Genomic DNA, 26,234 nt, shown 5'->3' with positions numbered 1-26,234 from the left:
TTCTTTTCTAATTAAATAATGCAATGTCCCACTGTTCTTCCAATTACACTAATCTACAGTATAATTACATATAAATCAGTAATTTGAAAAAGTAATCAAAATTATATCAGAAAAGAAAGGGACTGGGTAATACACTTTAAAAAAGAAAAAGCTAAGTACATAACTATTTTCTTGTATATAGTGAAACCTGGAGTATTCATAACTATTATAACATGTAAATATTAAAATGTATCATACGACATCTTCAGTACAATTATCAAACAACAAGAGGAACTAAATTAAAAAAAAAAAAGCTAAAAGATTCCTCTAGTCACAAGAAGCAAACTTAGTTCTTTTCTAATTAAATAATGCAATGTCCCACTGTTCCTCCAATTACACTAATCTATGATATAATTACATGTAAATCAATAATTTGCAAAAGTAATCAAAATTATATCAGAAAAGAAATGAGACTGGATAATGCACTTTAAAAAAGAAAAAGCTAAGTACATAACTATTTTTTTTGTATACTGAAACCTGTGGAGTATTCTTAACTTCCTCTTGTTGTATGACATCGTCAGTACAATTATCAAACAACAAGAGGAACTAAATTCAAAAAAACATTAGCATGCATGCTTAAATTGGATCCCTTTATTAATCTACATAACTAATCTGCAAAATCACTGACATGTTCTTTAATAAAAGAGGATGTTTAAGGCTCTCCAACCAACAAGCTGCAGGTTCGAATCCAAACATGGACATGGATGTTTGTGACTCTTTAGGTGGGAGATGAATTTCATTGCCTGCAGGGCCAGCCCTAGGAATTTTGTCGCCTCGTGCATAAGCATATTTTGCCACCCCTTCCCCCTAAAAAAAATTCTTTTAATGATGTCTTAAAAGCCATGATGTAAGCTAAGCTTCAACATGCCTGATCATGCATTAGCTAATGAAAATTCATAAGTTAATGAAAAATGATCAGAAACTATATTTTTTTACAGAAAGAGAGAGACAATTAACCCTTTAACAGTGGAAATTTGTTCTGAAAATGCACATCTGTGTGGTTATTTAAAATCGAGCAAAGACGAGTATGCTCGTCAAATGCACCTACTGTAAATTTTAATTAAATTATAACAAAGCAGCAATTATTAAAAGTTAGTTTATTTGAAAAATCAATAATTATCGCTCCAAAATTCATTAATATCACAAATACTATCAACACAACCTAAAAAACATTGTTTTTATAATGTATTACTATTAACTTACATGTAAGTAATGCTCATCACGTCATGTAAAATGAAGAACTGCTAAATCACAAACGTATAACTATGGTAAATATATATTTTTTTAGATTTCAGAGACTGTTATATCTTAACATAAGTTAATTTATATTTTCACTGTTGAAATGTAAACCTACTATTTACATTTTACTTTTCTTGCTTTCATGTTTACAAAATCATAAATAAGTCCAGTCTAATTTCTGACCGATTTCATGTTCAATTGAAATCATGGCAAAACCTTCCAATCGAGTTTCGGCCATTGTGGAATGTAAATAAGTTTTAATAAGCTTTTGTTTTGAAAGATTATGTTTGTCAATTGGGAAAAGACAGCGTCCGCATTAAAAGTATCGCTGAAGATTACTTCAGGACCAGCTGCATGCCCTGGGCTCACCCCAATGTAAAACACGAAAAGACACAGTCATCACAACAATGTTAACTCTGCACTACAGACTGCTTGGATTCTCGCTTACAAATAAGAAACAACAGAAATCATGGAAGACAGAATAACGACCATTGTCACGTGGCACAAAATTTCAAATTAATTAAATCATTCTGAAATTTTATACATAATCCAATCTTGTAATTCTATATTCATTAAGAACATGTTAACGTACTTTCATTAAGCAATTTTGATAAATATGCATGTATTTTAATCTCAGGGCAAGGTTAACTCACGGTCAACAATGGAATCAGAAATAAATGCAAGATAGGTGTTCTGCTATTGACACATCGTCTGATATTAACACTAACAGTGTGATATTAAATGTAACATAATACATTATTTTAAATGATTATGATTTTTAAAAAATATACAGTACAACGAAGTTTGATTACGTAAAAATTTAATAGTAGGAAAATTAAATGCAACATAATACATTATTTTAAATGATTATGATTTTTAAAAAATATACAGTACAACGAAGTTTGATTACGTAAAAATTTAATAGTAGAAAAATTTAACTAACAGAGAAGGAATTAATGATTTTATGATTTATTTTTCATATAGTTTAGGCTAATTTTGCCACCCCATGCAAATACATATATTTCACCATCAGTAGAGCCAGCCCTGATTGGTGTGAGACAACTGTTCCACTTATTGGCAGTCTAAAGTGGCTTGAAAAAGTTCCATGTTTGGTCTCTAGAGCACTTTCTGAATTATGCAAAAAATAAATGAAAAAATATATAAAATTAATTAAAATAAAAATATGTAGCCCACCCCATAGTACAAATGTATACAAATGTACTATATGTTTATAGAAACCTTTCATGGGTGGGAGCCACATAAAATATATATTTGATTTGTGGTTTTAAGGCACAATGACGGTAAAGGCATTACTGAACCAGGACAGTGGTTAGAGCAATTCACAGGGTATTGATAGATAAAGTTATAAGGAAATGAATTAGTGAATAATATAAAATATATGTACAAAATTATAAGATAAATGAAATAAAAGATATATACAAGGTTTAGTATGTAGATATGAACAAATTTATAATCAGAAGTGTTTGAATAAATTAGTTCTTGGTAAAAATTTAAAAATGGCATGCAATTTGTCCAGGTCTGATAACACCTGCCTGAGTGCATAGAGCTCTGCCAGATAAAGTAAGGGCAATTAACTGTGATTATATAACCTATGAGTAGTCAAAATATGGGACCATCAAACTGTATGTTGAAAAAGTATGAGCTGATCTAGTAGTTGCATCTGTAATGTCATTTCCCTTAATATCAATGTGGCTGAGAATACAACACAACTGGACATCAAATTAAGAGACTTTATTTTGTATAAAAGTTGCAATACCTCACCAAGGACTGGATGTGGATTATACAATGAAGGAGATAGCCTGCAAAGAACTCAGTATGTATAAATTACACACGTTTGGTAGCTTTCTTTTATATGCACAAGTGAAAGCTGAATGGCATGCAACTCTGCTGTATAATTATTGCAGTCAAGTAGGATCTGTTTGGAGATAGTAATGTTAGGAAACAGCAGCAGTCAACAAAGATCTCTGATCTTGAACCATCAGTATAGATGGGCAAGAAATCAGAGCGGGCTGCTCTGCGTGCATTGAACAACTGAAGGTAGGCAGATGATGGTGGTGTGTGAGACTTGTTGTTGTTGACAAAATGAGAAATTGCAGGAAGAGGTATAAGCCTACCTTGGAGGAGGAATGCTATTTTGTTTGGTGCAGGTAATGCCAACATTCATGCCGATACTATCCATAGTCTTTAATGTGTATACTAAAGGGACAAATGCAGTCTGACATATGACATTGGACCTCTCAATGGAGAGAAAAAAATACCAGTCCATGTAGGATGATCAGGAAGGGACTTTATTTTTAGGGCATAATTAAAAGACAAATGTTTTTGCCTGAGTAATAGAGGGGATTCATTTGATTCAACATAAAAACAATGAATGGGCGATGTGCAAAAAGCACCGGTAGCTAATCGGATACCCCGATAATGAATTGGGTCCAACCGCCGGAGCACGCTTCTCCCTTGCAGAAATGTAAACCTGGGAACCATAATCAAACTTTAATGCACGAGTGCATGATAAATGCGGAGGATGTTCAATGCTTTTCTGCACTTATCCCAAAGATGAGTGCCACACATTTGGCCTCTGGAACGAAGGGGATAATAGCTTCTCACATTCTTAAATCAGGATTGGGGTGAAGAGCATGTTTCTGGCAGAACTGTACATTTTTTCTGCAGATAACCTGAACCCATGACAAAGAGCCCATCGAAGAGACATGATCGATTTCTTGGTGAAGTTGCATTTTGACCCTCATATTGCAGGAGTAACAGTAAACTGCGAAGTCACCAACATAAAAGCAATTGCCTACTATAGGAGGAAGCTGTTCAGTAATTGAGTTCACTTGAATAGTGAAGCGGATCAACACTTAAGGCAGAGAATTGAGGAACTCACTCTTCTTGATGATCTGGCCAAGATGTGCTTCCCACATGGACTTGGAAGACATGGCTGGATAGAAAGTTCTCAATAAAAAGAGGAAGGTGTCTGCCCAGACAAAGATTAAACAGGTCTTTTAATATGCCATATCTACAGCCTGTATCAAAGCTTTTTCCATGTTGAAGAACAGTGAAACTACATGTTCTCTTTTTGGAAAAGCATCTCTTATACTAATATCCCTTAACTTAAATAAGTTTATGTCGCCGAATTGAAGCCTTTGGCTCTTCATATAATTAAAAATCTCTTATACATTTTCTAGATAAACGATAGTGTTAATCATTTTTTCCAAGACCTTACACAGAGCTGGTCAGAGCAATTGGGCAATAACTGTTAACCTGTGCTGGATCTTTGCGATAATGATGATGATTTATGCCAAGAGCCAGAAAACTCTCCCTGTGTAAATATTATACAATATAATAGAAGAGGGGAGGTGTTTTATCTCATGATTTTTTTTTATTCTGTATTTCTTTTTCATCTTTCTACTTCTGACATGCAAAGGAGTACGATGATCTTCCTGACAGTTTACACACTTAGCTTTCTTGGCAGAGCAAGACTGGTTATTATGCTCTTTACTACCACATCGGACACAGGTGGCAGCATCATGACAGTCAGTGTGGGGTGTCCATATTTCTGGCATTCGAAGCATCTAAGTGGATTAGAGATGTACAGTCTAGCAGGATACTTGAGATACCCTGCTCTAACAGATGTTGGAGGCTTAGGAGTATCAAATGAAAGGATGTTTCTGGTTGTAACCAGGTGACCATCCCTGTGGATCATAATATGCCTCACTTGTCACCCCGTTCTTTCAGCTCTGAATATATCTCCTTGTCAGAGACATCAAGGAGTTCCCCACTCTGAGATCATTTCCACACACAGGAATTAAGTTCAGGGTAGGGTGGCCAGACATACCCCATTTACTGAATTAAATTTAAAAAATACCCCTTTTGTAAAATCGTAAATGGGGTAAGAAAAATACCCCTTTTCGGTATTTCGAACATAATATCCATTTTTTAGTTTTCTGTACTAAATAAATAAATATCGACTAATGCCTTTACTGTGAATACCACCAAGTAAGCAAAATGTAATCGCTACAAATCATATAATATCAAGTTTAGGTGATTACATAAGAAGAAAATTAGCCACAGGTAAATATTTTGTTGAAATGCATTCTCAAAGACTCAAAAAACAACTTTTTATCCTACTTATATAGATCGTTATAGGATATTTATATTATGCTTACTTTGTAATGCTCGGCACCTGTCACAGGCCCAACACGAGGGGGAGTACGGGCTCCCACGATCACTACGTCAGATCTTTTTTAATTCATTGTATTAACATAAGGCAATAAATTTTATAAATACTACTTTAACCCTTTTCACAGAATGTCCTCTTCTTCGTCATCAAATACAGAAGAATTTTACAGAGGTTAAATCAAGAGGGGAAAAAAATATATATATATAAAACATCAGAATTATTTCACCGAGGAGTGGCAGAAAACTTACGCGCGGGTGAATAAAGGAACTGTTGGTAAAGCGAAATGTTTATGATGCAATTGTGAATCTTGAACCTCCATAATAAATGGAGGTGTTTATGATCTTGAAAAGCATATGCTAAGTAATAAGCATAAAAAAAGGGAAAGTATTAGCTAGTAATTCAACTTTAAATTCATTTTTTATTTCCTCGACTTCATTAGTTTCGACTGAAGAACAAAAGCCTTGCTGCCGAAGCTACATTTGCCTATCACACAGTGAAACATGTGCATAGCTATTGATAATCGGATTGCACGAGTTCATTATTCAAAACATTAATTACCGATTCAAAAATCGCTTCTCAATTGACATGCGCACAAACAAAAATATCTAAAATAATAACAAATGTTTTAGCAAAAGACTGTGTATCTACAGTTGTTGAGAATTTAGGAGAAAATCAGCCATTTTTCAATGGCGACAGATTCATCAAATAAAGGAAACATTAAAATGTTTCCTTTAATGTGTAGATATTTTCTAAATCTAGTGGAGGAGTTCAAACAAAACTTTTGAGTTTCTTTAACAGCCAGTCGGAAACTTCAAAGGATATTTCACTTTGCTTACTTCAAAAGTTGAAGGAGCTGAATTTAAATCCCGAGAACATTGTTAGTTTTTGCGGTGATAATGCTAATATAAATTTTGATATTAATCAGAGTGTATTTACAGAATTAAAGAAATTTAATAAGGATTTAATAGATATGGGGTGTCTTTGCCATGTCTTACACAATGCAACAAGAAAAGCTACAAGCTTTTAGAAGTTAATATAGAATGTGTAATTTTAAAAACATATAATGAATTTAGTTCACATAGTAAAAGGTTAGAAAATTTAAAAGACCATTATGAATTTTGTGACCTAGAATATTCAGATCTAATGTGTCATGTTCCTACAAGATGGTTATCACTCCTTCCAGCAGTAGACAGGCTACTGCTGGAAGTTTTGAGCTAGTGAAAAACTATTTTCTATCTTTGAAAAGATGTCCACCTTTCTTTCTTTTTAAATGCAGCAACCGGTGTCCAAAACATTATTTGTAATCTAGAGCAGGATGGCCCAATTATAATAGAACTATTTAATCTAATGTCCAATCTAAGAAACTCTCTACTTTCTAAATTAAATGATCATTTTTATGGATTCGTTGCTATGCACAAAAATTGAAATCTTGTCGTAAACCAGTAGAGATAAATTTATTTAAGAAAAGGGCAGACGATTTTCTGAAAACTTCAGTATATTGAAAAAAGATTTAGTTTTGAAAATAATAAGTATGAGTATCTTAATATATTCAAATTACATGAAGTGGCACATTTTGATCTTTTCTTAAAAATTTTAGATTTATTTAAAATTTCCAATATGAATACTGATTTGCTATATGAAGAGTACATCCTGTTAAAATTGTTCCATAAAAACACTGACACAAAAGAACTCAAAAATATCACAGATATTTGGATAAAATTTTTAAATGCATATGATGTACCTAATATTGAAAAAATTGTTAATTTTGTTTTTGCTTTGCCTCACTCAAATGCAATGAGTGAGTGAGTATTTGCTTAATGTTCGACTCTTGGAAAAAAGGATAGGAACAGCTTAGACCTAAAAACTGTCGAGAGAATTACTGGTGAAAACCAATTACGATATGTAATGCAAAGAATTTTATGCAGTTGTATTAAAAAATTAAAAATTGCTAAAAGAAATTCGCTCAAATAAAAAATAGTTAGGTAAATACTTCTCTTTTGATAAAATAAATCAGGTTTACTGAATTTATATTGTAAATGATTATACAAAGCATATCATGAGAATATTTCTAAAAGTTTACATTAGTGTTCATAACTGCCAAAATAAAATATTTAAATTTTGTTTAAAGACTTGCTATGAATTTGACTAATTGTACCAAAATTTGACCAACTATGTTTCATGCATTTGTATATTGTGAAAATCTACAAATATAGAAATAAAATAATCTTATTATAATTGTTCATTCTTTATGCTTGATAGTGTGATTATCCCCAAGGCCAATAACGAGTACCACAAAACCTAATCATTAATATCCCAAAACCAAATTTTTAATCTGGTCACCCTCGTTCAGGGGGTGTAACTGTTATTGGTATTCCACCCATTTGTGTTGTTCTGAGGAGTTTTGGGGAATGTTGTTGACATGTTCCTACAAGGACATTATAGAACATAATTTACCTGTTTTGGGAGAACCTGCCTGTCCTAAACCCTTTTGAATAAAGAAAGGCAACACTTTCTCTATTGGCCTTTTCACTTGTATAGATGATTAGGCCACACATGGACATCCACTCTCCATCAAGCAAAGAGTGCACTTTGGAGTGGAATGCCAGGGTTACCCCAGATGCTATATGAGTACTACAGCAAACCCTAGGCCCTATCCCTGGACCACAGGGAAGATACTGCAGTCATCTTGACCCGTACAGATAAGCACACTAGCTGATTGATCCTGTAGGACCACTCGTCTTGCCAAAGCAGTGCAAGACTACCCCAGGATCATCCTTTTCTGAGTGTCCACAGGTCACACTGCATGGTAAACATGGCATCAGACATTGGATCCCAGTGATGGTAGTCTGGAAGATAGGATCGCAAAAAACTTCAGGAGAAATGTGAAGGGGAAAAAAAAAGAGGTCAAATGAAAAGGACCAATACATCACTGGGAGGTTCCCTCCACCATGAACAGGTGACTCACATGAAGGGTGGTATACAGCAAGAGACAGAATAACCATAGCATTGTCAAATCTCGATGTAACTTAAAAATATCAGAGCACTTTACATCGATTTTTTACATAGGTCAAGTCCCATGAGAACTGTAAATAACCTTGTTTGTTTCTATGTATATTTTGCAAAATATTAATGTAGTTAACCCTGTGGGAAGTGAATGTATTTACTGTTTTACCATCAAAAAACAAACACAATGCTTTCCCAGGGGAACTTTGAATATGTATATAGTTATGTGTAAGAGCGCAGGAAAAGTTGTTTACTAGTTTTGTATATAAGAGTTGCTTACTGCGCTAACTCCTTTAAAGATAGTATCTAAGAGTGCCGCTAGGTTTAGAGAAGTTTTCGCAGTCTTGAAAGAACAAGCAAAGTACGAAAGAGGTCCGCTAGTTTTAGAGACAAGTTTCTGTGTCCGGCAAAATACGATCAAAAGAATGCACAGAGAAAAACAAAGATCGGGTCAAACTTAAAAGAAAATCAAAGAGTCCTGCCGAATTCTTCGGGGTTTACTACCCTTAGTGCAAGGTTCCGAGATCGCAGAATAAAAAGGGACTGAGCCTAGCATAAGGGGCTTCCCGGTTCCATTCGTCACCAGAAAGAGGAGCTTACAGACGTTGCCGAAGAAGGAAAGGCTTCCACACGCCAGATAGAGAGATCCCAGTTGAGAGGTGGTGGCAGTTCGAGCTATTGGAGATGGCAGTCGCCCAGGCAGAGGAGAAAAGGCGATGTAAATTACCCAAGGCAGCTTCGCTTGGAAGTTTTTCTTTTCGCTGTGGGAGGACAACCTTTTGCCAGTGGCAGTCCACAGCCCACTATTTTCCCAATGAGATATTACTGAAGCCAGGCATTCCTGAGGAAGCTCAAGATCTAAGATGAAAGAAATGTCATAAGACTGTAGTGAAAGACTTTTGACTGAATGTGCGATGCAGTTTTTTTTGTAAGTTCAAACCTTTTGTATATTCCCTCTCATAGTAGGTTATAGAAAGACTTTTAAAAAAATTGTTCAATATTAAGAGAATCAATTGGCATATTGGAAGTTGATATAAAAATTGTAAAGATAACTTAACAGAGAGTTAGCTAACCTCTTTGCAAGTAAACTAGAAGTTTAATAAGTTGAATTTGTAAGCAGAGAGTAAATAAGATTGTAAGTTAAAGAAATGAATTAGTATTAAAGTAAATAGGTTATAATTTATGCTAAAGATGTTAGAAATGGACAGAGAAAGCAATCTCACTATTGTTTAATTTATGTTTAATGTGTTTTAATTATTTGTTAAAAGAGTGCTGCCTGATCTTTTATTTTACAACTGCACTGTTCTTAAATAAATTGTATTTGTGAGCGGGAAATAATTTAAGGCAATAAAAATGCAGTTCAGTTACTTACGAACCATGACTGTTAAAATAAACATTGATAAAAGACACTTTGCTCGTGAGAGAGAGGGAAATCTACCGGAAGTTTTATTTAGTCTTATGCCAATGAAATGATATATTGGTGACGCAGTCTGACAAAATAAATTTCCAATATTCATAGGCATTCGACTAGTAAACACGGAAGGTGGATAATCATAGTACGCAGTAGAGTAAATGAGAAAGGATAAGAGAGAAAAAACACATTAGAGTAAAGCTATAAAGAATTAGGAATAGAATAAAGATAGAAGAGAGTAAAGATAAAGAGATATTATAGCATATCAGTGTCACGTGTTAAGTGCAACACACTATTGAGAAACCAGAAATCTATTTCTAGATATTTTTCATGAAGAGTTGGAAGTTGTTGGGAAACACTGGAGAATGCTTCCTGAAGTAAACGAAATGAATGAAGTGTATAAGTAGGTTCAGTGCGTGCGTGCACGTGCAGCAGCAATGAAAAGGGATGTTGGGAAGCTCCTGCTCTTGTTCTTACAGGCTCATCAAGTAAATGGTGGTTGCCAGGTCAGTGGAACAGTAAATCCTCGATTTAACAGACTAATAGGGGCTAAGGGGTGTCCGTTATATCGAGAATTTTTTAAAATAAAAATATCTGTAATATTATACTGCAATGTTATCAATATTAGCACTGTAATAACAAAAAAAATTGTTTTATAAATACTTTTAGATAAGTTAATATGAAGTTAATGTTCGATGTTGAGGCACTTGGTTTAGATAATCCTGTTTTGGAAAAAAATAAACTATAGTTTTTTTTTATAATTAACTCCCTAAAATTAAGAAAATGTGCGTAATAAAACTGCTGCAGAAAGTCATGCCATGCAACAAAAGAACCAATTACAATGCGATCGGTGTGATCACGTCCTAATCATTCGCCGAACATGTTTTATGAGCAGTGACTCATTTATGTCAGCTAAATTACTAGTTTTTCCAACATATGATGGCCTATTCACCAAAACTTGTTAAAAAAATAACAGGAAATTAATAACAAAATATAACCTATTAATTTAATTATAAGCAAATCTTGGATAAAGCATTTTAAAATTAACAGGGTGTGAATTTTCACGTGACATACGGACCGTAAATTGTGTCCGTTAAATCAAGGGTTTACTGTACCTGCAAAAAAGCAGCTGAAACTATGCATCTGTGAGACAGAGATTAAAGTGAGTATGAGGGCAGGATCATCTATGAGCCAAGCTACTCTCTTCTAGACAGTATTCATATTAAGGGAGGTTTGAGGTACACCATTCCAAACAAGCGAACAGTATTCTAAGGAAGGGAAGATTTGGGATTTGACTAAATGTGTAAATACGTTTAGCTTTTGCAGCAAAAGCGGGAATTCATCAGGGATAATTTTAATCCCCGAGGAATTCTAATATGTATTTATGGCATAATTAAATGTTTTCATTATAAATTAACAACCCAACCGGCTAGGACATATACATACATCCAAGTTACCATGGATGCGAAGGGCATTTTAAAATTGTAATACCATTGATATTACGTGGATATGAAGTGTAGAGGAATGATGCATTTAATCCAAACTGATGGCGACGTGGTTAAGACAGTACAAATATAACAATGAAAAAAAAACCTGACATACAATTGTAGCAGGAATTCATAAGTGGTGTATTTTTTTTAAGATTTGAAAAGGGTAATTTTAAGAAATTAATTATAAAAATACAGTAAAAATACAAATGGAGATGAACATTAAACTGGTGATGTGGATACGCAAGTGGCTCATGGGCAGATACCAACGACTAGTGTATGGAGTAGCAGAGTCCAAGATGAAGCAGGTGACTAATGCTGTGCCTCAAAAGTTCTGTGCTTGGACCATTATTGTTTAATTTGTAATAAATAATATAGGAAATAATATGAAGGAATAAATAATATGAAATAATATGTTTGCTGCTGATGAAAGTTGGGTAGCATAATAATTAATCAAGATGATGTAGGGCTTGCAAGATGATTTAAATAAGTTGGTAGTATGGGCAAAAGATAATGGATGTCATTTTAATGTGGAAAAGTTAGTTATACATTTTGGGATTAAAAGATTACAAGCTGTGTACCACACCGAGCGAACTATACTCCAGGAAATTGATGAGACTAGGTACTTGGGAATGTGGGTAGATAGAGTTGAAGTTTCGAGGGAATGTTATGGTATTCAAGGTAGCTCATGGGATTACTTGGTTATTGAAGGACATACTAATAAGCAGCGATAAAGAACTTATTTCTCTTTATAAGGTATTGATACATCCACATCTGGATTACTTTGCCCAGGTCTGGTTGCCTGGATTCTTTGGAAACAAGAAAGTGGGAGAAACAAAAGGGATTTACAGGATTGTGGAGGGGAAATATTTCAGCAGTTGGCTTATGGTGGAAGAACAAGAGGTCTTTCCTGGCAATTAAGTGCAGCTAACAAGGGTGTGAGGAATAGTTTTTGTTGGAGAGTAGTGAATGAGTGGAATACATCACCACTCAGTTACAGGTGCTTCATCTGTCAATGAGAGTATGATAGATATTGTGCGGATAGTTTGGATCTCCTGCGATGAGTCTTCGAACTCCATGGATGTGCCCGTATAATAATTAAAAAAAAAAAGAGGCAAAGCTGGTTTTGTTTATGTTTTGCAAAACATAAACACCTATAAGTCTAGGCATAAAAACAAAATGCTAAAAAACAAGACAAGAAAGAATGACAACTTTGGTAACTCGAGCATTAAATTAAGTTATGAAGTCTGAAATGGATAAATCTGATAGCTGCTCTATACCAAAAGAATGATACTTGACACAATAGATAGTGAGGAAATTTCAGTATATGGCAAAAGGAGAAAAAAGAATAAAAGATCATCATGAAAAGCTGAATAAAAGTAGCTTAGGAAATGTAAAGTTTAGATGCTTTGCTACAAGGGTAATGAATGAGTAATTCAGTCTCCAAAGAGAAATATGATAGCTACTAAGTAAAATAACGAGAGTAAGGGTCCAGAGTGAATCTTTTGCTGTATGAGAAGTATGATATTTTGTAAATAATGGTTAACATGGGCATTTTGCAATGAATCTTGGACTCTATGGGAATACCTCATTAATAAAAATATAACAGTAGTTTATTCTTAATAACAGGCTAATATTGACTTTTTTATGAATATTTTTCGGCAGAAATGCATAGTCAATATAGTATTTGCAACTGCAATGCTGGATGGTTATTTGAAAACGGAAGAAAGAAATTATCGTCAACCTGCTCAAGTATACTTGCATAGGTTCGATATAGTCTGAACTCATCCCACAAATCAACATTATGAATCGTGTAATCCATAACATATTACGTGAACTACAACCACACTGAATATTTTTATGCAAGGATATGGCATGATAAACAACCTAAAATTCAGGGAACTTTCTTTATTACATATCAGAGATAAAAATTAACAAATTGTCAACATTCCAGCAACAGGCCGTTTTCCTGTACCTCTTAAACTATCATTGTACGCTGACTGCAAGTTAATACAATAATATCAATATAGTATATACAGAAACCTATTATACAGTTTTTCAGTATGAAATTTAACAATAATTTATTTTCCTTAAATGAGGATTAAGAAGATTCTTATTCAGTAATCTTACCTCTTCGTTTTCACACTTAACGCAAATATATCCTCAACTGCCAATAGGGGGCGTATAAATCAGCTCTCTCAACGACATTAATCTAATATTAAAAGAAGGGGATTAATCTAATATCTTTGCCGAGGAGGCGATAATTATACCTCCTTTGATGTTTACTATATAATTCTTGACGCTAAATAATAAAGGAAGTAATAATCACATCCAAAACTCTATAGTAAAATAAGTAATAATTGTATTAACAAGTATATAATAAAAGAAGTAATAATCATCTTAAAAAGTATTCAGCAAAATAAATAATAATACAAATATGCATATGCCAATATATGTACTGAAAATATAATAGTCAACATTTCCTCTCCACACCTTCCCCTTTGGACGGACACCATGGAAAACTTTGGTAAAATTCATGTGCTGAGAAATTCGAGTATTGAGTGGCCAATTGTCTCTCTGTCGTTTGCTGTGATTTTGCAGTGAATGTTTCCACTAGTCAGATATCCCTGTCAGTGCTGGGCTATCACAAACCTCAATGTTTTCAATTCACATAACAAACATACAATATTCAATTTATTCGGTTCTCAACAACTTCCATAATAAATTTCTTAATCGAATATCTTCGTGCTGTTTTCTAGTGGTGGGACAATAGCCAACTTTGGCATCAAAATACAGCAGTGCCTATAATAAAATATATCCCACTTCTCTTCCACTTAATCATGATAATATATTGAGGTATCCAGCATGAATCGGATTTAGATGCTTGGGATGACTTACACCTGCATCCTATCCTAGGACAAATATATCCTACCAATAGCTTCTCAAACTTATGATAAAAGCATTCTCACCTTTTAGAACTATTATTGTTGTTATTATCAGCTAACGCCTTTTTATTCCCCGTATACGGGGAGTAGGCGAGGCCATTTAGCCCTATCTAACTTTTGGAGACTGAGTGGGCAGTTCAATCTCCACTGGTACCAATCAGAGATAGATGGCCCAAGGCTATCACTAATTAAGCGGTACTCAGTGAAGAGAGACGGCTCAAATGTGCCGCCATCTCGTGGTCCCTTACCCTAACACAATATATTTAATGTCTGAAATAATGTGGGTTCTACGGTCGATTTTCTTGAGTTTACAGGACGAAAAACCCGAGTTTCCGGGAGGAAAAACCTGCTTGCCAGTGCCAGAGATCGACTAACTCGGGAACCGGTCGAAAAAAGGCTTAGAAAAATTTCCTCTAGTCGCCGACTAGACTCGAAACCAAGTCTTCCTTCGTGCGGCCAAGCGCGGTGGTGGGCAAACGCCACATCCACTGAGCTACACAGGCTCACCTGTTGTTATTATTATTATTATTATTATTATTATTATTATTATTATTATTATTATTATTATTATTATTATTATTATTATTATTATTATTATTATTATATTCACATAAGTGATACACAGTCAAAACAAGATAACATTCAAACAACAATTTGACTGGTGATACAGAGCAATTCATATTATACCCAAGAATCTGATACTAGTCTGTCAAGTGGCATAAAATATGGACTATTCCAAGTAATGCCGTTTTTTGTAGATCAAAAGTGTTTACGTCCTTGATGTTTAATTCTTGTAAATAGTTGGATAGCTATGTATTAAAGGCAATGGTCACTACCCTTACCGGTTTCTACTTTTATTGAGGTCTCGTCAGTGGGAGCCAGACCAGACAATGCTAAGGTTGAAGTAATGCAGAGCTTATATGAATTTTATCTAAACAAGTTGCCACAAGGTGCTTTGACCTTATTAAATAAAATCTCAGAGACAGATGTAAAAAGTTTTTTAACTTGGGTATTTTATATATTCAAGATACCAAGTAATATTATATAAACTTGGTTTTTAAACCTATTTCCCAAATGAGAAAACAGACAAGTAAGTCAAGTTTGCACCTGCACGCAGTACAAGTCTGAGGCAACTCATGGTAGTACTTGGTTCAAAGATACGAAATTGATTCACCAATATACAACTTTTCAAAACATCTCGCAAAATACCTCAAATGTTTTTCCAGCAAGTCTTGGTCTTTTATCAATAACTCTGCGGATTTTGTATCATACATTAAGGATATTACTGTTCAAGAAAATGAAATCATGGCTAGCTTTGACATAGTATCCTTGTTCACAAATGTTCCTAAAGACGAAGACCTGACACTACTCAAAGATAAGTTACACAAAAAAATGTTAGCTTTACTTACTCATTACATCAAGTCTGGATACTTTAGATTTCAGGCAGGACACCATCAACAAGCAAAATCATGCTCTAGCAATGAGTAATCCTTTATCTCCTGTACTTGCCAACATTTATCTGGAAGATTTTGAAGTTAAAGCTATCTCTTCCTGTTCCTTAGCACCTAGAATTTGGAAACGATATGTGGACGACATTTTCCCCATTTGGAGCCATGGAAGTGATTCTCTCCTGGATTTTCTTGAACATCTCAATAGTCAACATCCTATTATCCAATTCACGACTGAGTTTAAAAATAATGGTTCCTGCCTTTCCTGGATATGAAACTGACCCGTTCTTCTGAAAAACTTAAAATTTTGATGTACAGAAAACCTACACACACAAATAGATATCTCCATGGTCAGTTCCGTGATTTCCCTCCTCATAAACTTGGAATTATTTCTACTTTGGGACATAGAGCTTGCTCTCTTCTTGACGACCCAGATGAACTTCGTAAAGAAATCAATTTTCTTAGATCTATTTTCAGACTGAATGGCAATTCTCAAAAAATTACTAAAAAATATCTTTTTAAATCTCCTAGTCGCCATACAGAGCCTGTGTAGCTCAGTGGATGTGGCGTTTGCATACCACCGCGCTTGGCCGCACGAAGGAAGACTTCATTTCGAGTCTAGTCGGCGACTAGAGGAGATTTTTCTAAGCCTTTTTTCGACCGGTTCCCGAGTTAGTCGATCTCTGGCACGGGCAAGCAGGTTTTTCCTCCCGGAAACTCGGGTTTTTCGTCCTGTAAACTCAAGAAAATCGACCGTAGAACCCACATTATTTCAGACATTAAATATATTGTGTTAGGGTTAGGGACCACGAGATGGCGGCACATTTGAGCAGTCTCTCTTCACTGCGTACCGCTTAATTAGTGATAGCTTTGGGCCATCTGTCTCTGATTGGGTACCAGTGGAGATTGAACTGTCCACTTAGTCTCCAAAAGTTAGATAGGGCTAAATGGCCTCGCCTACTCCCGTATACGGGAATAAAAAGGCGTTAGCTGATTAGTCGCCATACTGACGAAATGAATAATGTTAAAGGCAACATATCTATACCATACATAAGCTCAGTCTCTCAAAAAGTAGCCAAGGTTATCAAAAAATATAACATCAGAACTTTATTTACTCTGCTTCCTAAGATCCGCTCTCTAGTGAGCCGTCCAAAGCCTAGCCATCACTATCTAAAATATCCCGGTGTGTACAAGATATGGTGTGACTGCGACATTCCTTACTTTGGCCAGACAGATAAGTCCATTGAATTGCGTATGGAGGAGCACAGGAGGGACATCGCTTATAAGAGAACACGTGCCAGTGCTTTATCCAACCATATCCTTTTTTCTGCCGATTCTGATGATCAAAACCATACTCATACAATCCTTTGGGATAGATCTAACAACGTTTATAGTTGCCATGACGAATTAGAGAGAAAACTTGTAGAATCTAGAGAAATCATCCTCAACCCTATATATTAAAATAATAATTTAAGCTATAACCTCCCAGACTGTCATTCTGCTGTGATCACATACTGGCGCTCACGAGATGCTATACGCACGCACTCACCCAATAATGTGGCCAACGAAGGAACAGCTTTGAATACGTTAAGTACAATATTTTCACGTTAATATGTATATTTTTCTGTGGTATTCTTCAAATGTGCTCGCAATATGTTTCAACATCACCCGAACTATTGTCAATATACAAAGCATTGAAATCTGGTACTTAACGGTGACTATTGGGCTTATGATTTCGTGGTTGTTGGGCTTATGATTTCAAGGTAAGTTTGTCATCTTGTTCTGAAGTGATTATACATTCGATGACTAATTACTGCATATATTTTTAAATTACATCTTTTTCGATTAATTCCATAATTCCATGTGTTGTAATTAAAAATGGCATGAACCGGTTTGATGGAAAACGTGCAAAATTAAAGGAAGCATTTACAAAATTACGCATTTTAAGGTATTCTGATGTATACGGTGTTATAACAGAAAATAAAGCTTTAACCAATATACGATAATAACATGTATTGAAAGCGATTTAATTAAACTTAAAGCCAGATGTTCCTAATAAGAAAAAGTGGAATGGACGGTGCCAATGTACATAATGTTTCTTACAGTATTGCTGTAGTGATAGTGAAACCAATATTTCATTGTTTTAATGTTTCTCACTTTCTGCATTCGTCCCCAAAATTGATAAGTAAATTCGAAGTGCAATATTTGTATTCGGGAAGCTTGTCACCAGGTTTCATTCAATTTGTGCTGACAATAATTTTGATATTGTTTTGCTCTACGGAAAATAATTTTGAAAATAATAAAAATTCGTCCACAAAAGAATCTTTGCTTTGGAAAGAATTTCGCTTTCTGACATTCATGTCTCAATTAGAAAGTCAAATCTGTCATAAAGAGTATTATAAGCAGCTCGTCTTTTATCGAGCTCCATTGTAAATCTATCTATAATTGGATAAAACACTTGACTTCGAAATTCACCTGAGGGATTCAGATTATTAATCGTTATCTGGCTGCAGAGATCCCTTATATGATAATCACAGAACATAACCAATGTTGAATGACATGATCCGCCACATAGTACATCCCTCCCGAATCGATCGTATCGTTCCGGCACCATCGGCAATTTTTCAAAAATTCAAAAATCATTAGTGTTCATTATTAAATTACATTAATAATCTTAAGCATGAATTTTTTTAAAGATGCAATTTTCTCATTTACAATACATTAATCTTTTTTTTTTTTTTGCTTTGCGGCTTTTCCCACCTTACCACATCCTATATTATATTATTATATTAAAATATAAGGGACGGACGCACAAGGGTTAAGGTATCGGGAAAATTTTCGGCTTCCAGTTTTAAACTGATATGTACGTTTTGAGGTCGATAGGAGAGTGTTTGGAATGATGTCTGTCTGTCTGTCTCTAGTGGTACGTCGGGGCGAGGTGGAGAGTTGAATACAAGAGTGCCAATGCCTACGAAAACCTTAATGCGACCCTCAGTACTGTAACTAGCTTTTCATGGGCCCTGTGAAAGATTTCATTTTTGGCCCCCATTTTTTTCCTGCTAGGGTTAGGCACCTAGAGATGACAGCACTTGTTTGCCGACTTCTCCATCGGTGGCTACCTATAATTAGTGACAGACATGGGCAGGCTATCACTGACTGGCTACTGGTGGCGTTTGAACTGCCCACTCAGTCGCCAAAAGCTAGATAGGGTTTAAATACCTAGCCTACTCCCTATAAGGGAACGCGGTAGCTAATTATATATATATATATATATATATATATATATATATATATATATATATATATATATATATGTGTGTGTGTGTGTGTGTGTGTGTGTTAATAAATAAGTCAAGTTTGCGCCTGCACGTAATACAAGTCTAGCTGACCCTGCAGGCAGTGCAAGACCAAGGTAACTCATGGTAAAAGTAGAATAAGCTCTGATCACTAATCTTAATATTTACCCATAATACAAAGCACATCTCCTGGAAGAGATGTATGATACTTTGTACTAAAGGCAAGGGGGGCCACTGTCCAGACTGGTTTCGACCTTTATTGAGGTCTCATCAGTGGGAGCCAGGCTAGAAATATCAAGATTTTAGTAATAGAGAGCTTATTTTACCAGAATAAGTTACCATAAGGTGTTTTAACCTTATTAAATAAAAATCTCAGGAGGAGATATAAATGTAGAAGAAACTTTCTACATATACACATATATATATATTAATCGCACTTTTCTGGCTTTCATTTCAGCAAATTCATTAATCACATCATCATAATTAATATCTTTAGCCAGAAAGATTGGGTAATCTCTCTTGTCCTATAGTAGATTTTAGATAGGTCTTGATTAATTGTAACTTGCTAAAAACTCCTCTCACAAAGTAGTGGAAACGGGACGGGTGATAAATATTCGGAGAGCGATATTGGTGTTTTGATATGACTCAATTAATCCAAAATGATGAAGAGCCTATAGGGTATCAAGTGGAGTTGTGGTTATAATTGTCTTTAATTATAACCACATAATTGCCTCTGGGCAAAGGCTGGGGGTTAAAATCTCACCTTGGGCATGGGTGTTCTTGATTGTCTGTGAAAATAATAGTGGTGGGCAGTAGATGGAGTTAGTGTAGATAGACGATGATGATGGTAGTTGTGGTTTGTTATAGTTGGTGAATTGAGTGGTAGGGACGGAGAGTTATAGAGCAGGTGCCCTTCCTCGAGTGTCTTTGGACTCCTTTAAGGTGTGAAAGAATAATAATAATGTTTGGAATAAGTTTCGAAGCTTCAAACTTAAAAGCTTTGAATTCAACTGAGCTCATACGTAATTAAATCTTTACTGTACTTAATAGTCAAATCTGCAGTCGATTTTTGCAAATCTACAACGCTTATCAATTCCGAAAACGAGCCAAAGAGAAAACAGAAATCGTTACATACAGTTCTGAGTTGTCTATAACATAAATCTGTAACAGACAGGAGAATATCCAAAATGCCATATATTCGTATTCTAAATAATTCTTCGGATGTTATGTTTCCTTCGAATACTATTTCCAATACGAAAAATCTATACTTATACACTTCGTATTTAATAGTTGCTTCTTATTAGTCGGTTAATTTTTAACTTTAATAACCAAAAACGTTACTAAATCGGCCCGTCACGGCGACAAAATATAAAATTTGAAACTGGAAATATAATACTGCTTATTTTTTGATAGCCTTTTCAAAGCACACTTCGTCCTGGGCCCTGTGCCTGTGCACCTTTTGCATAGCTACGGCACTGATGGCCCTGCTTATTCCACTCATTCACAACTCTTCAAGCAAAAAATTCTTGTCCTCACACCAACACTAACCACGCCATTATTAAAATTCCAGGGAAGACCCATTGTTCTGGTCATTCTAGCAAACTTCTGAAATATTTCCCCTGCATCTGTCCTATAAAATCCTTTAAGAAACTTAAATGTTACTATCATATTTCCTCTTTTTCTCCTATCAACCAACTTCTGCAATCCACACATGTTCAATCTATCCTCATAGGGAACATTTCGCAGGCTACTCAACTTGGCCACTCTCCTCTGAATCCCCTCTACCGCTTACTCATCCACAAGAAACCCAGAGGACCAGACCTCAGCACAGTAATCTAGATGTGGGCGTGGCAAAGCTTAACAAAGAGGAATTAACAACTTCCTTATCTCTACTTGTTAATGTGTTCTTCAATAGCCAAGTAATCTTATGGGCTACCTTAGCAATACATGTCCTCTAAACTTTCTGTCTACCACACCCCTAAATTTCTAGCTTCATCTGTTTCCGGAGTACAGTACCACCGATGTAATACACAGATTGTAATTTATTGATCCCAAAATGCATAACCTTGCATTTCTCGAAACTAAACTGATACCCATTAACTTTTGCCCGTACTGAAAGCCTAATTTAAATCATCCTGCAAGCTCTCCACATTACCTTGATTAACTATTATTTTACCTAATTTAAGGCAATTCTTTTTTTTTACCAATTTTTCTAATACTTTTACTATCACATCTGAGATACTGATTGCTCTGTAATTTGCTACTGCAATCTTAGAACTTCTCTTATGCAAAGGAATTATTTTGTCCTCTTTCCACTCCCTTGGACCTCTTCCAGAGCTGAGACATAAATTAAATTAAACAGCCTAGTGAAAGGCATTGCCAGTTCCCTTGCACATTCTCTGCTTCTGTCTGACCATCATCACTAATCAAGGTTAATCTTCCATAGTCATTCTTCCTCTCACTTGCCACATAACGAAAGAACTCTTTCGGATTTCCTTTGGCTTGCTCGGCTAGATTCTTCTCATAATCTGTTTTGCCTTCCTTGCCATGGTGATCACCTTTCTTGCTTGAGTCTTGTGCAGTTCATGAATTCGTTGGTCACCCTTCTTTTTATATACCCTCCACAGCATTTTCTTCTTCTTCAGTTTGTGCTTAATGATATTACTCATCCATTTAACTCCTCCTTACCCTACGTATACAATTTAATACTGCTACCTCTAGATGACCCTTAACTATGTTCCATGCACTGCTAACATCCTTACCCTGCAGTGTTTTACATGGTACAGATTTAAACTTCTTCCTAAGCATCTCATAATCACCTGCCTTCTATTTCCACATACATTCCTTCTGGATAGAATATTCCTTATGTTTTACAATCTCCCAAGTCAAGGTCTCTCATGGTCACTTTCACCATTTGGTTATGGATAGCTCTTCTAATCCTATGACCAGGTCTAATACTCTCCTCTCCTAGTCCCCTCCATCGCATGCTATGGTGTAAGTATTATCTCTTAGCAGGTGTATAAATTCTATTTCCTTCATATGTGTCTGTTTTCTATCCAGTCTATATCTCTATAGTTGAAGTCTCCCATAATAATCACGCCCACTATACTCATTGTACAAATTTTGCGATGCATGTCTTTGAGATCATCTGTGGAACTCCCTTGTCTGTAAGAACAACCAACTGTACATACTGTACATTTTGTTTTAATGGTCTTAATCTCACACCAGATTGTTTCAAATGAACAGTTTTTTTTTTTTTTTTTTGTTGAAACTGCAGTCATAGGCCTTACTCAACAAATTAACTCCGCTATATACTAACAGCCACCTCCTACAAATCTGTCCCCAAGCTTGGTTGTCTGCCTGAAGGCATTATGAACTTGATCAGGGATAAAATAGTGCAAGAAAAAGATTTCACAATACCCACACACCACAAGACAAAACATTTCTTAAGAGACTATATGGAACAGTGAGAGATGCACTCAAAGCTTACAGAGATCAACTGTGGGAAAAAAAGTTAGCTTCTATCTCACCTACTGATCACTCTATCTGGAGACTACTGAGGAATATCAGAAACAAAGGCAGATCCCTTCCCCCTATACTTTCTGACCAGAGCCTCGTTCACACAGATGTAGAAAAGGCAGAAGCCATTGCAAAAAATTGAGAAGTGCAGTGTAAACCTTCATATGAGAATTTAGACTACAATCACTTGTATAAAATTCAGAGACAGGTCAGACACTCATTAATCAATTAAACTTGCTGATATCGGTGCTGACCATATTGCACCCACATCACCTGCTGAATATACTGTATATAATATCATAAAAAATTTAAAAACAAAAAACTCCTGGTCCCGATGGTATCACAAATAAAGTGATCAAGCTGCTTCCTCGAAAAGCTGTAGTGCACCTGACCATAATAATAAATGCAATCTTAAGGTTTCACTATTTTCCTTCCACTTGGAAACTGGCTGATGTAATCCCAATACATATTATCGTCCTCAAAGTCTCATCTCTAACTTGAGTAAGGTTGCAGAGAAAGTCATCCTCTCACGACTTCTGGCTTCAGTAAATAAACTAAATATCCTTCCTAAAGAACAATTCGGTTTTCGGCAATACCATAGTACTACCAACAAATCCTCAGAAGCTGAATATATTGCCACCAGCTACAACTGGCATCAATAAACTGGAGCTGTTTTTCTTGATTTATCCGAAGCATATGACAAAATTTGGCACTTCAGATTGCTACATAAACTTATCTCAGCCGGTATCTCATAAGCATCCAAGTCAAGATAAATGGTACTACCTCATCCCAGAGCCACATCTTGGCTGGAGTATTGCAGGGATCCTTACTGGCCCCATTACTGTTCTCTATATACTCAGACATTCCGCACAACCCAATGTCATCCATCATGGCCCTATATGCGGATGATACAGCATTATTAGCCAGATCTCTCCGACCACACTTCATTACCAGAAAGTTTCAAGAAAACCTTTTGAAGTTAGAGAAATGGTTCTCCAAATGGAGACTACAAGTAAATCCCCAAAAAGAGCTCAGCCATTCTCTTCACGAAAATATCGATATCTCCTGCAGGAGACGTCTTACTATTCAATAATAAAATTCCCTGGCAGACAGAAACAAAATACCTTGGTGTCAAGCTCGACAAAAAATTAACTTTTAACCAGCACATCAAGACTATGTGTGCAAAGGCATCTAAAGTCATCATCCAGATCTACCCCCTAATTAACAGGAACAGCAAGCTAAACATCAGAATCAAATTGCTCCTATACCAGCTGATGATTCGTCCCATAGTCACTTACGCTTCTCCAGTCTGGAGTCATACCTCCAATACTAATATTCTCAATATGAAACGTGTACAAAACAAGTGCTTGGGAATGATTCTAAATACTCCATGGTTTGTCGGAACCAATCAACTTCATCTAGATACAAATATTCTTTATATCTTCTCTTTTCTAGAATCTTTTGCAACAAAGTTTTTCCTAAAAGCATCCATACACACCCCAACGATCTAGTTTAGCAAGCTGTAGCCTACGAGGCAACAGATATATTTAAACATAAATGTCCAAAAGCCATTCTAACTTCCTATAGCGAGACATAATTTCCCTTCCCAAGGGCGAGCAAACTGCTCAGAAAATTTTTCCTGCACTGTGGCTGTAACAGATAGCGAGGAATATGAAAAGCATCTTGCTTCACCTTTAAAGCCACTAATGTCAATTTTTTTTTAATGTTCTTCAATTCTAATCAAGGCAGAATGGCCAGTCTGTTCAAAATATGATATACACCTGGTAAGGAAAGAGGTGATAATGTATCTTTTATTGATGGTAGGAAAGTTTCTAAACTGGTTTGAAGGAAGCATGTAAATTGAATTTACAAAGAATCCTCGCTATTTGTTCCAAGGTTCAATACAGGGTACTGAAATTCTTTCACATCGTATTGTATTCTGGGTTCATGGATGATAATTATGAATAATTTTTAAGGGCAGTTTTCTTGTATTCATTACACATGCGATTGCTTTTAATTTTCAGTTCATCTAACAAAATGGAATCAGCAGAGCAGATCATGTGAGCTCTTGTAATACCCATAATAATGAGTCATAAATGATGCGTATATTAGCTTGTGTCTTGGTCGCAGGCAGCTGAAGTAAATCATGTTGTACTATTAGACTTCAATGGAACAATGTAATAATTTGCACAGTTAAAAAAATTATGAACAATTAATAGATTTATAACTATTTTGATTCATCTTTTGAATGTAGTTAACGGTCTCTCTCCCTGACGATGGATGAAATATATTGGAATTTTTGAATAAATTTTATATAATTTTTTTAATGTGTAAGTCGAGAAACTTATTTTAATATGTTCAGTGCACATGTTCCATTAAAGCTATTAATTACAAACCTCTACAGAGGGAAACATTGGAAATCTGCAAAAAGACATGGTAAAATACATTTGTAGAAAGCGAATCTGCATAACAGACTTATGTTCCTTAAACGTTGTCGCACTGCTAATATTATTCCTAATTTTATTACAATTAAAGAAACCATCCAGTCACATTCTGTGTGGAAGATTTATCAAAAAGCAAGCAAGGTGTTATTAGTAAATCAAATACGTAAAACAAATAAACATTTTCATTTAAATAATGCTCAACTTCTATAGCTTGAAAGTACTCTAAAAGTCCTCAAAAAAGACCATTTTGAGTTCTTTTCTTGTATTTCACTATCCTTGGCCAGACGAGCACATTTCATCCATAAACGTAATTTAATTTGCAAGTTATAAATATTAGAAATAAATTGCGGCAATATTCAACCAATAACTGAGTCTAACTGCAACAACTGGGTTATAAATTTAACTAACGGACCACTGACAAATGATGAATTAAGTGTTTTATCTAAAGGTCCAGATTTCGCCTCGTCTCCTCGATGTATACCTTACTTACAAACCATGGTAAACGTAGAAAAAGGTATCATAGAATTACATACAGATGAAGCTAACAAATGTTTAGAAATTGCCCAAATTTCATACAAAGCAAAACCACCTCCTTTAAATATATATATCCTTTTCAGAAGCACAAACTCATCACTTCCTACACCAAAAGCTCATCATCAATATCATATTAAGAGATAGATCAACCTACAGTGTCATCAAAAGGGATCCTAGAATAGTCAGATGCCACTACTGTTGAGAAGTTACAAATTCATCATGCCAGTCCACCTTGTCTCTATGGCCTTCCTAAAATGCATAAGGATGGCAACTCACTACGCCCAATAGTGGACTGTGCTGGCGCTCCAACTTACTACCTTGCAAAACATCTCTCTCTCGGAATCTCACTGGCAATACTAGTTCTTATATCAAAAACAGTCTTCACTTCAAAGAGAAAACAAAAGATCTATATTTGTCTAATAACGAGATTATGATTTCTTTTGATGTAGTCTCCCTATTCACCAACATACTATTACAAGAGACAATCTGATTTCCCAGAAGACATTGTCCCCCTATTTCAATTTACCATCAACACAGGCTATTCTATATTGTGTAAGTTATTCAAACAAATGCAGTCCTATCACACTAGTCTTAGCTGATTATTTCAGGTTTCATGGCGCATCAAGAAATATTTCAGCTGTGTGATAGCGATAGAACAAGATGTCATCCCT

General features: G+C 35.3%; 1 protein-coding gene across 1 annotated transcript in view; it reads right to left on the bottom strand.

The window, feature by feature from the left end:
* Window positions 1-13,568, bottom strand: part of RpL13 (ribosomal protein L13) — a 59,846-nt gene extending 46,278 nt beyond the window's left edge. Inside the window, exon 1 of the mRNA XM_090408240.1 lies at window positions 13,508-13,568. The gene's annotated coding sequence lies outside the window, so the exon portion shown is untranslated. The remainder of the gene's footprint in view (window positions 1-13,507) is intronic.
* Window positions 13,569-26,234: the final 12,666 nt, after the last annotated feature.

Source organism: Typopeltis vanoorti, chromosome 18 (genome assembly GCF_054136105.1).
Source record: "Typopeltis vanoorti isolate ZY-2024b chromosome 18, IOZ_Tvanoo_1.0, whole genome shotgun sequence".
NCBI classification, from domain to species: domain Eukaryota; kingdom Metazoa; phylum Arthropoda; class Arachnida; order Uropygi; family Thelyphonidae; genus Typopeltis; species Typopeltis vanoorti.
This window is presented reverse-complemented; position numbering and strand designations above follow the sequence as displayed.